The sequence below is a fragment of the Lepidothrix coronata genome, unplaced genomic scaffold (genome assembly GCF_001604755.1).
Source record: "Lepidothrix coronata isolate B3197 unplaced genomic scaffold, Lepidothrix_coronata-1.0 Scaffold24, whole genome shotgun sequence".
NCBI classification, from domain to species: Eukaryota; Metazoa; Chordata; class Aves; order Passeriformes; family Pipridae; genus Lepidothrix; species Lepidothrix coronata.
This window is the reverse complement of record NW_016690204.1, coordinates 6,926,645-6,939,478: the sequence shown is the minus strand read 5'-3', so window position 1 is coordinate 6,939,478 and position 12,834 is coordinate 6,926,645. Positions and strand designations below refer to the sequence as shown.

General features: G+C 38.6%; 1 long non-coding RNA gene across 1 annotated transcript in view; it reads right to left on the bottom strand.

Annotated features, from left to right (window-relative positions):
- Positions 1-11,316: 11,316 nt before the first annotated feature.
- The window catches only part of LOC108494428, a 24,642-nt gene continuing 23,124 nt past the window's right edge, over positions 11,317-12,834 (bottom strand). Inside the window, exon 5 of the long non-coding RNA XR_001873841.1 lies at positions 11,317-11,421. This is a non-coding gene — a long non-coding RNA (uncharacterized LOC108494428). The remainder of the gene's footprint in view (positions 11,422-12,834) is intronic.

Below are 12,834 nucleotides of genomic sequence, written 5' to 3'. Positions count from 1 at the left end.
GGCAATGGCTCTGACTAGTCATGTTCCAGTAGCTTTAGGAACGGAATCCCATCAGAGCAGATGTACAAAGACACCGAAAGAAGTTTTGCATAGCAGCACTTACAGTCTAAAAAGATTAGACAGTGTGTGGGAGAAAGAAACCATTAATTTGTACCTGGGAAAATGACACAGAGAAGTTTCCCTCAGTAGCACAAGACTTCTCTGTAACTCTGTACCAGAGCTGGAAACTCAAGTGCCACAAAACTGCAATTTAGCACTCAGCACACACAGGCACAAGGAGCACTCACACTGCCTGGGGAGGGGGCACAGTGCCTGCAAAGGAGCTGAGGAGCTGCACCAAACATCAGTTCACTGTTCTTTGGCTTGCGGAATTCTCAACTTGCTTCCACTGTGCTCTGCTTCTCAGGATCTGCCCCCAAAGGCAAATTTTAGGGGGAAAAAAAAGCTATTTGATTGGCTCCAAAGCTCTTCTAAATCGGATGATACAGTGAGCATCAGGCAGCAGAACAGCTTCCATAGCAACACACACTCTCTGTGCTTGGTTATTTCTGGGGCATCTGTCACTGACTCTGCTCCCTGCAAACAGTTGCAGAGAGAAGGTTCCTTGCAGACCTGTAAACAGCCCACGTTAGTGCACAATTGTATCTGGATTATTGTCAGAGTGCCCCTTGTGAGGCAGCAGCAGCAGCAAACTGCTCTTCCAAATCGATTATAATACACATTTATATTTCCCAGCATCTCCCAAACAAGGATTTCAGAGCAGTCTACAAATAGGCTTCAGAGCAGTCTACAAAACACCCTGAAGAGCCTAAAATTATAGATTAAATTTTCTGAAGCCAGAAAGATTAATTATACAAGACCATGCTCCCTAGAATTACACATCAGCTTTGTTGAAGCAGAAGACAAGTCCTTCCACATAGGAAAACAGTGTTAAATATTTCCAAAATGTTCCCCAAATCCACTTTTTCTGAAGGAGTATCATATAGGTGAAAGTATTAATTTATCTCACCTTCACTATACAGCAAAACAAACAGTATAACTTGAAGTCCAACATATATGTCAAATGACAAAAACTTGTGCCATTATAACACTTTAGTTAAAATGACTGTATTTAGACTTTGAAGATTTTCTTGTATTAGCTCACAAGTTACACAGCATCAGTAGCTCTCCTTATTTTCATCACCTTGGAAACACCACATGCAGGAAAACAAATATCAGAAAAATAAATATGGATTTGTTATTTGTAATTCAATAAATTTTTAATCCTGAATCTTCTGTTTCATATTCTTAAAGAATTTTACAACAGTAGAGACTTTTTTTTATCCAGTAAATCTCTTCTGTAGCTGAGTAATAACAACTGTGACCACGATTTTGAAGATTTTGAGTACAGATAAATAAACAATAAGGTCTGATGAGCATGCCCCATTTCCCTCCACAATAAAATCACAGGTCTTCTGAAAAAGAGATGGATTGCATTTTAATTTTAAATACTGCTAATGTTTAAAATGTCTGAAATGGACATACAGCAGAAAACACCAGTTACAAGTGTTCTAAATAAGAGCTCTCAGAAGTGTCAGCAGCTACTGAAATCAGTAACAATTAACACCATAATTCACTGGAGAAAAAATGTAACTGATGTTCTCTTGCTAGTTAATGTTTTGCTAAAATAGACAGACTGAGAAGCTGTATTATAAGTAGTTTGGTCTGGTTTTTAGTAAACAACACTGAACAGTCACCAAGTGTACACATCAAGCACACAGTTAGTAGTTAAAATGTTTTTGTCTTTGGGGTATTTTCTAGTCCACTGCCATATTCACTGAAAAATGAGTCAGTAGAGAAGATACCAAATGTTCTGCATCTGATATAATAAATATATTAACAAAGAAGAAGACAAAAAGGAATTTAAAAACACTTAATCTAAAAAAGAAGAAAACTCAGTTTTTTTCTTACCCACTCTGTTCAAAACAGCCAGTGTGTGTTGACCTTCCAGGCATGCAGCAAACTTTATTTAGTTTTTATTGGCATTTGGAAAATGCCAGAACTTGATGAAACTTGCAGACAGCAAAACTTTGTTGGACTCTTTACCAATGTTTCCTATTGCAATGGGTTTAATTTTTTGCTCTTGCTTATGACAGGGTTGCTCATGGTCTTGGAAACTGTTCAGGGTTCAGCAAAAGGGAGAAAGAATTCAAGAGAGCAGAGGAGACCCAGTATGAGGACCAGAGTGTCAGGGGGAGAGACACTTAAAACAGGTCAGAAAAGTCTCATAATGGTACAGACTGGGAGCAAAGTGCCCCAGATAACACTCTGCTATCAACAGTGACTGATGAAATCAGCACCACAATGCAAGTCTCACCTCACCCAGATTGCTGGCCAAAGGAAACCACTGCTTGCTGCTGCTTCAGGAGCTCCAGCAGCAAAGGCTTTTTGCAATGGTTCTGTTCTCAAACACACAGTAAATGAAAATATGTACTCCATCAAATCTGAGTGGTTAAAAGGGAACTCCTTTTTAAGTATTAGAAAATATAAGCAAAGATATCTGGGGAGGGAGAAAGGTAATGAAAGCCATGCCCCTGTACAACTGTGTGTCAGATCTATTGGCCTCATGCATCCCAGAACTGTCCAAGGCACGTGCTCCAGAAGGTTTTCCACAGGACCCAATTTCCAAAGGGTGTCTGAGGCATGAGGTCACACCAGGAATAATAACACCAAAGGCTGTATTACAGTTCACTCACCGTGTCAGCACCACCCAACCTCAGCACTGACAGAACTGAGGTAGGAAACGCCTCTGCTGAGGTCACTGGAGTGTTGCAGGAGGAGAACCAGCAGCACTGCACAAACTCAGCCCAGGTTCTACTCGTGTTTGTGTGAGGGAGCCCTTCACTTACCCTGAGAACCTTCACGGTGCAGAGCCTGGCAAGTGGGGCCATCAGCTTCTGAGAGGCTGTAAAACCTGCACCTTCTGGCTGAGCCTGAGCCCTTACCTGCAATCACAAAGAATTGTTAACTGGGATAACAAGGAATTGTTGCTATTATCTCCCCTGTTTGTAAACCCAGCCAGACAATATTGCACAACCAGCTCTAAACTCACAGCAATCATCCAGAGTCAGTGAGAGAACTACCACAGAACTGTAGCAAGTGCAAGAAAACCATGACAGTCATCCTTCAACCATAGTATATATAATAGATAACCACAGCAGGTTTGAAAGGCTACATCAGTATGTAATAGCTATTGTAACTCACTAATTTCTACTAGGAAGAAACTTCTTATTTTTATTTCTCCTTTACCAGAAACAAACTTTGCTGTTCCCTGTGCAGAAGGGTTGGCCTGCCTGTGACCTTGCAGAGATGTGAGTAAGGAGTGCCCCTGTTGCTGGGGCTGGGGTCTGCCCATGTGCCTCTCTGCCCAGCACACTGGGGGGTAAGTGGAGCGTGGAGCCCATCTCAGGAGATGGGCAGGGCAGCACTTGAGCTGAGCTCCAGCATCACACGGATCCACAGCAGAATCCAACAGGAACTGACTCATGGCAAAAATACTAAGATAGCACCAGATAGCAGATCAGAAGCATTCTGTTCCTTTGGGAAGAAAACATGCAGCTCTTCCAAATGCCTACCAGTCACTTTAACATTGAAATGTTTCTTTTCTTTCAAAATCCAGCATGCAATTCTTAAGATTAGGCCAGAGATAGGAAACATCATTTCAGCAATCAAAAGATGATGCTTTCATATAAAAACAAATATTCTTAATAAAGTCATCCCCAACACCTTTATGCAATCAGTTACCAGTCCAAAGCCGAGATAAAGTGTAAGTGCAATAAGTAAACATTTTAAAGTATAACATAAACCCCATAAGTGTAATGAAAAGAATACTGCCACCTCCTTACTTCAGTTGAAAGTCAGAAATAGAGAAACACACCTACGAAACTGCAGACATAAGTCCTGGTGCAAGACTGACTGGTGAAAATAAAGAAACATATTTAAGTGCTACTCAGTGACAGAGATAATAATTGCTCTGTATCATTCTTCATAATCAACTGCAAAGAGATTAAAAACATCAGGAAACAAAAACAGCAAAGGAGAAACTCTGCCCCAAATGATAAAACAACACTTCAAACTGTACTGTTACATTTTAGTTTCAGCAACTTCTGTAACCCCCTTTGATTTGGAAGCATTATCCACATAGGAACAGAGGAGTTCAAATGGCAACATTTAGAGGACATAAAACCAAAGACAGATCAAGTTCTATGAATTCAGGATTCGGGTCACCAGCACAAAATGGAAGCAGCAGCAAATGTCATCAATAACCAAAACATCATCAGGCAAACAATAAAACTGAGAAAGGATGACCTTAAACCAACTTTCAAAGAAATTTCGTATTACCAGATTGCAAAGATGAAAAGGTTTTTTCCTCCAGTTAACTTGAACTGAGACAGATGAAGGGGAATGACTGGAACTGAAAAAAAAAAGATACAGAGTTCAGAGAGAGTTATTGAAGTTGCCACAGACTCAGCTGGATACCAATAACGTTGGAACAAGAAAGAGACATTCCATATAATTGGGAAATTAGATTTAGAAACAAGAACATTTGTTTCTAAACAAGTATTTCTACAAAGAAGCAGGAAAAGGAAAAAGCATAAGGAAGATTGATATTTTCTTTGTTATTTTGAGAAATTAAAACTTCAGTAAAACATCACTTAGAACCTTCTAGCAAAGCTTTCCAGAAATAATCAGTGATTCTCAGTGCCCAACTAGATATATCTATAAGGGTCCTGCTACTCATAAAGTTTCAGCACCCTAAGTAAACATTTGCTGCTCTACAGTGGTTTTGTAGATATCCAGGCACTCCATAGTCTCCAGGAGTGATGTTTGCTTTTCCAGACCAAAAATCCAGCTATAAAGTAATTCTACTTCTATGAAAGAGAGAGAGACAAGAATAACTACAACTTTGCTATGCTTATTTGAAGAACCAGTGAACTTAATGACCTTGCTAGTGAAGATAATTTGTCAGATATATCACGTAATTTATAATATCCCCATCTAGAAAATAAAGTCCTCCCAAACACACATATAATCAGGGACTAACATACTGTAGCAGAGTCTGTAAGTGTTGTTACACTGTCACTGCTCTCAGCATGGCCCCAGAGGAGCAGCTGGGGAGCCACAACCACCATCCTCTGCGTTGAAGGGCCTGTTGCTGGTGCCTTTCTCATTGTGCTTCAGCTGCACTTCAACAGACAGTGGAATATTTCTGTGCCATGACAGCAGACACAACCTGCCAGTAATTAAAAGAAAAATTCATATAACCCTTATAAATCTTCAGATGACCAATATGTCTAAAGCTATTTTACAAAGGAAATATTGCAGGAATGAAGGAAACCTAAAAAGAAGCTCACATTGTGATCTCACGTTGCAGGGCATGGGTTGTGTGTTCCCTTTGTTTTTGAGCATCCACAGAAAAAAACCTCCTGAGACAAAGTGGCAGAAGATTAAAAAGTCATCTTGAAAGGAGACTTTTGACAAAACTGCAAAAGAAATAAAAAAAACTTCCAGTTTTTAACATGATCTCTGGCTTAATATTTCACTTCTGCAATGTTCTGCTTCACTACTACTGAGTGACAGAAAAGGAAGTAACAAAAAGTCTTTTTGGCATCCATATCTTGATTTTTTTCTGTATATTGTAAGAAGAAATGACAGAGCTGATAATTAAAAATATTACAATTAAGTCCTGCAGTCACCAGATGTACAGCTGAAAAGAGAAGTGGGATCAATTCTGAAAACTACATCACAGTTAAAGAGAAATTAAAACTGGTGAATAAACAGAGGAAACCATTAGAAAAAAAATGTAGCCTCTTCTGCTAGACTGGAAGTGAGGAGGGTGGAAAAGAGGCAGTATCATGTTGTTTGAATAATCTAATTCTTTGTTATGCACTTTTCCATGAACATTTTTAATGCAGGCTTCATGCAGGTTTAATGCAGGCTGTGATATAACAACAAATAATCAATTTTCTATTCCTCCCATCCCCAATTAAAAATTCTAATAGTTGAAATACGTGGAATCAGAATAATTGATCCTGACTGGGACACACAGGTTTGACAACAGCCACCTTATGCAACCAGCCACGGGATGTGTTTGCTGCTCATGGATACATGGAACCTCCCAAAGAAACAAAGAGGTGAGTGCAGACACCAGGCATGGGTTGGATTTTTGTTGGTTTTGCTACTGAGCAATAAATCAAATTCTGAGTACCCTCCATAAGGTAGTTACCACACAGTTATTTCAGTGGCTGCAAATGCATATCCAGGTAGAGAGCATCAGCCTCTCCCTTCTCATGCATAAAAGTAAATGACACCTTGGCCACCCAGCAAGCCACTCCTCTCCTCTTATTTCATTTATTTCTTCATGTATGTTGAGTTTTGGGTTGTTGTTTTACAGTTATTTTTCTGAATTCTGGACCCTTAAAAAAACCACAGTTGGTAAAAAAGCACAAGCTTAAAACAGCTTGTATTAACTTCCTACACCATCCTTTGGGTTGTTCTCATATATATATTCTCATATATTACAAAAATATATTCATTGTCATATTTTTCTTAGTTATTTATATAATATATTTAATTCATAAATTATGAACAAGTCATCTTTGATAGGTAGAAACAGACAACTTCCACCAACTGAAAGGACAGAAAGATTGGTTCAGAATAAGGTTTTAAAAAAAGAGAAGCTGACTAACTTACAATGTGTATTCTTCACAGTCAGAAGAAAATTGAAAATCCACATGAAAGACACCTGGAAAGATTCTACTATAATTTTTTTCTACCTGACAACATAATTTCAAATGCATGTAAAGATATTAAAAATTTGAAGGAGAACTTGTTTGAATATGATTAGAGGAAAGGACTTCAGCATGAGGCCAACAGATATAAAAGTACAATTGAAATCTGGTCATGAAAATCCCTCAGGCTGGAGGAAATGTGAGGAGAAGCCCTGCTCTGTCAGGAGCACAGGAATTCCCAGCACTCACTCCTCAGCCCTGCCCTGCAAGCACTGCCCACACTCCCCCACTCCACCTGCTGCTCTCACCAACTTAAATGGATTGTCTGCACTCTCCAAGAGATAATCACCTCCATAAATCAAGACAAATAAATTCCCACATAGTAGTTATATACATTTTATAATGCCAAATCTCTTACAGACACAGGTTGGAAGGAGGATTTTTTTGTGGGAAATGAGGGTTTTCAGACAAAACAATTTAGAAACGAAAACAAAGGTAAGGATACAAACCAAATCCAAATCCTCAGTGATTCAGTTCTTCAAGTGTTTGGGATCTTGATTTTAAAAAGATATAAACATTAAATAAAAACATAAAAATGCTTGAAACTTTTAAAACATCTACGTGGTCTAGTTGTCACTATTTACTATCCCACCCTCTCCCATTGTGCAAACACTAATTGCCTTGGCAGTGTGTTTGGGACACAACACTAGAAGGTGCATCCCATCCATCGCTGAAAACCATGGGGGGATTTCCAAAACGTAGGAATATTCCATGTTTTCAAGCCATGTAAGCATTTCTCATTGACTAGAGTGGGACAAAGGATCAGGTCAGAGCAGGCCCAACTGATGCTCGCTGTATTTTGGGGCCTTTCTTTAAATCACAGCTAAATTGCAGAGCAGAGGGAAATGCAGCACACAACCACTCAAGGATGAAGAACTAAAATGCCCCCGTTTTTGCAGCAGTAAAGTGCCATCAGGAAGAAGCCATCCTGCCTAAATACAGATCTTTGAGAAATTAGAAGCAAAACGGCCTTAGTTCGGTTTTTATTTTAAAGAAAGGTAAGGAAAATACACCAAACCAGTAGTCACATTTTCTTTAGCAAAGGCTTCCTTTGTCATTTATCTTATTCTGAACTCAGTGAAGAGCTGTAGAGGCTGCTGTGAACTACAGCCAAGCAGAGCAGAGGGAGCAGAGAGCAAAGGGAAGGCTGCTGGCTGCCGAGCAGATGGAGCCATTAGCTGCACTGGGGGAATGCAGTCAAAGCAAGAGAGGATAACTAGCAGGGAGCATGGCTTTCAAGGGCATTTCACAGGAAACTGGGCTTTTTTTGGCCTTTTTTCTGTATTTCTAAATTGATATTTTACTGTAGTTCCTTTTTGCCTCTTCTGCTATTGCAAATCCTCGCCTTACTGTTGCAACCCTGGAAAAAGGGCTTATTTCTGAGCTACAAGGAAATGGGAAACCTTCTAGGTTTCTGGGCAAGAGTTCAAAATTATATTAAATATTTTAATAATAAGCCCTTTGAATTGAAGTGGTTTCCATGTTGCTGTCAGTCAAGACCCTGATTTGTCTGACCATCTGCTTATTTTCCTGGTCTTACTGTCATACATGACCAAACAAAAACCATGATCTTTTGAGGCACTGTGTGAAACTCCTGCTAATTTCAGTCTAGATTTATGAAGACTGTAGGTTTTGGAGATGGATAAAAATGTGTCTTAAAATTGGTAACTGAGCAAACGTGAAAACTCACAAATACAGTATTTCATACATGTATTCTGGCAATTTTTAAAAATTCTTATAAAACTAGTATATAAACAATTGCCCAGAATACAGCTCACGATGTATCTCAACATTTTCCAGCCAACCAGAAAGATATAGAAAGATGTAAAAACTTCCCAAATACAACCAGTCAGCTTCTTGAAGAGTAATCAAAAGTTTAGCCTGGTTTTACAACCATGAGAAACTTCTGCAGAAGAGTAGTTCATAGCACAACTTGTGCTGGGCAATTTTTCAGCAGACTGTGAACAAAATTTTGAAGTCATGCAACAATTCATCAAAGCAGATGCTGCACTGGGAAGCAGAATGCTTGGATCCTATTTCTAGGGCTAAGCAGACCTCAGATAAATCATTAACCTCTTTCCTCTCATGCCCATCATCTGTTTTGCTGCCACAATTGCAGTAATCACGTTTCTGCAGTGCCACCGGACCTTCCAAACTGCCCAGAGTGCAGATTTTCCAGTCTGACATTAATTGTAGCAGTAAACCAGGCATCAAGTGTTGATGCAAAGGCAAAAATGTGGAGCTGCCTGGCCATCAAAAAGCAATCTGAGGGTAAGCAATATATTTCACTTACTCTGTTGCAAGCTTTAGTGAGATAATCCTTTCTTATTGCCTGCACATACACAAGATGCAACACATAATAATCTTTCATCTTATGGCATTTACATATTCCTTAATTCAGAAAGTTCCAAGTTTTCCAAGTCCCTTTTTGCTATGTCAGTTTTACTGTGTGAAACGATGGAAATTATAGTCTCATATAGAAATGATGCCTACTGAAGAGATAAAATATTCTTTATTAAAAAATCAGAATTATATGAGCTTTGTCTATTATTTTCTAGTTAACTGTCAAAGCAACAACTGAAAAAAACATCTCAAGAGACATGTGAGATTATGAAGCTGAAATGGTGAGAACAGACAATGCCTCACAAGGTACAAGGATAGGTTTTGTCAGCATCTGGTTTTCTTCTTATCAGATGTTGAAATGAAGTATGAGATCTATCAAGAAGGGCAATACTGTCCAAATAAATAAATTCCAAAGTTGGCAGGTTATCACACCTGAGAAACTGTCTCACACACAAAAATCATCATATACAAGGAATAGAGAACTTTATATTAAAAAAAAAAAAAGAGGTGACATTTTTTAATTTGGGAAAGAACCTTCCAAATAATGGTATAGATGGCGGCTTGTAATATGTTGGCAGATACTATAGAGGTCTTTTTATAATTAACATAAGATGTGCCATTCTCCTGCCTGGGAAGAACCAATAGGAAAAACTCAGAGAGCCTTTCATGAACTTTTGCTGTTTGCCATCAACTTTTCTGAGGTTCCTCAGACCCAAGTGCTTGTTTTCCAGAGAGCGGATGCTTGTGACACACTGTGGAGTGTATTTATAAGTGACCACAGAGTTAGATAACAAATATGCACGTATTTGTCATCACATGAGGGAAAATAAATGCACTGGTTCTCTAAGCCAGGCATTTCAGCTTGCCTGGGAACAGGGAAAAGATTTAAGTTGACATAAGTGCCCAGGGCAGGAGCTGGATCCCACTGGGCTATCCCTGGTGCAGTGGTAGAAAGGCAAACATGGTAGAAAGGCAATCCTTGATCACAGCAAACCAGAGAACTGAGCTTTCTGGGGAACATGAGAAGGTACTACAATGAAAGGCAAAGTTAAAGAGAGTCAGGAGCTGGCTACAGCCTGCCTTCTTGGATGTGCATCCCTCCTACTCCAAGCTGGCAAGGGAATTTTTCTCCCAATATGGTGCAGCACATGCATGTTCTTCACTGCTGTAGTTTCCTGGAATAGCTCAGGATACAGTAACATACGGGGCATTGGCAAAGGAAAAGGGGAAAGAGGTCACATTCACAGGAATTCCAAACTATCTTAAGTTCTGTTTAAAATGCTTCAATCTATATTCCTGGAACTGATCCTGCTAATGAGAGAAGAAAAAGGCAACATACCAGCCACTTCTTATTTTTTAAATAACCCTTTTTGATATGTCACAAAGTATTGCCCTTTATCACAGCACAAGGATTTTGTCCTTTCAAATGATGTTGGCAGGGAAACATAAATTTAAGAAGTTGATATCACCTCCTAGTGAAAGGTTTCCCCATTACTTAGCCAGTTAACTACTGAATTCTAATTTCCTAATACAAGCTGTTAAGATATCGTATAACATTCAAGCACATATGGCATTGGTAATACATATTAGCTAAAACTACCTATTTTCTTCCTTTTTTATGAAAAATTGTTTATTTTTAAATGAAAATAAAAAAGTATTATCATGACTGAAAGAATAATGTAATCTGAGCAGTTTAGATCAAAATATACAACATTGTTTAAGTGGCTATCTACAGTTCAGGTATTACAGCAACTGAAACTTTTGTTTTTCATGTGATCATCATTTTGCAAAGGAAACTGCACGGAGAGAAGGTGGCTCCCTGGAGGATTTCCTCATTTCTACAAAGAGCTGATATCTTTCTTTGAGAATAATGTGAATACCACAAGAAGTTCATTTGAAAGAAATCTTGAAATTAAGTTGACACCAGTGTCTGGGAAAGCGATGTTTCCTGCCCTGTGCATAACACACCAGGGGAGTCCAGTGCCATAAAATGCCAGTCAAACACACCTCAAGGCTACTTCCCATTTCAAGCCTATGTTCTTGTTACATATATTGTATAGCTTCTAGTTATTATTATTAAGGTGCTGAAGCATCCCAACATGCAGGAAATGTGTAGCTGCCAGAGCAGCTAAGCTAGGACTGCCAGGTTATGTGGAATGCCCTGCTGGTGCCCTGCACACCCCCAGGGCCACTGCAGAAGTTTTCGGAGCTCCAGTCACACCCCTCAGCTGGCAGCAGGACTCCAGCACTGTAAGAGAAAGGTATAATGTTGCAGAAGTCAGAACACGTCACAAAAGAGATTTAGCTTTAGCATTCATGAATGTTTCTGATTTTCTGCTTCCCCATCTCCTAATTTCTCACCAGGAAAGAACATCAATAGTGACCATCACTGCAATTTCTTTCTATGTATGAGGAAAATATTCTTTCTAGAACAAATAGGTAGTAATAATATTTTTACCCTATAAAATCATAAAATGCAAGCATCTCCTTTATGAATTTTCATCATATTTAAAGAACTGAAAGTCACAGGAAAATGTGTGTGATGGAATCAGAAAAACATTAGAATATTGTTTGTGATAGGATGTAATAAGGAGCATGCTTTGGTGTAACTGCAAACATTTCTAGCAATAGTATTTATAAAGTAAGACAAAAACAGAGCTTCTAGACCCAGTATTTAAGAAAAGCTCCCAACTGCAGAAATAAAGAAACAATCAATTATTCCATTTTCTAAAGTACTAGAAATATCAAACCAACCTAGTAGCTCTTGGTTTTAATCTTTCATGTCAGAATTCAGAACCATGGAGAAAACAATTTGGTATTTGCTGACTTAGAATAATTGAGTTGTTTTTTTCTTCTGGAATCTGTGAAACAAGCTCTATTCACCTGCTTTGTTCCTGATCCCCATTTTAGGGTGGCACAATTTAAAAATGCATCCCTCACTGACAAATTCCTTCATGCTGCCAAGGAAGAAAGTTTCACTTTTCCTTTTTATTTTTCAGGTCTCCTTATGCTTATTTAATGAAGCATAAATATGGATGGCACCTTTCTCCTTACAGCAGTTGAAAACATACAAAACTACATTCAGCTGCAGAAGCACCTCTTTTTTAAGCAGCCTTTAAGTAGTTCCCTTGGTTTCCATTGTTTTTGCAGACACTTGGGCTTCCTTCACACCCGTGAGCCACACAGGCTCCAAAACAAACTCATCACATAAACTCATCACACTGATGTCAGAAGAAGTAAAAGAAAAAAACATGTGCAACACTCAGAACAGGAAAATCCTTTCATGTAGCAAAGACAAAGAAATATATATTATTATTATTTACTTCATTTCTCTTCTTATTAGCTGAGTGTTTCGTACTGACGTCTATATGTCATTCTTTCCTCTTTAACCATAATTAACCCTACAAAGAGTCTGTCAGGAGTACTTCAAAGTACTTGTTATTTAAAATATTGACCTCCACATAAGTTCTTATCAAGATATACCTAGAAGTACCAGAATTTTGTGCATGTGCTATTTTCTATTTCTGGATTAAAATAATGTTTCTTGACAGAAATATCTTGTCAAGTGTTTCCCGTGCCATTGCCATAGTACAGAAAATGAGGGTGCACCTAAAAAATCAGAAAAGAGTTTATCATAATATACAGCTGAAATGTCTGCAGG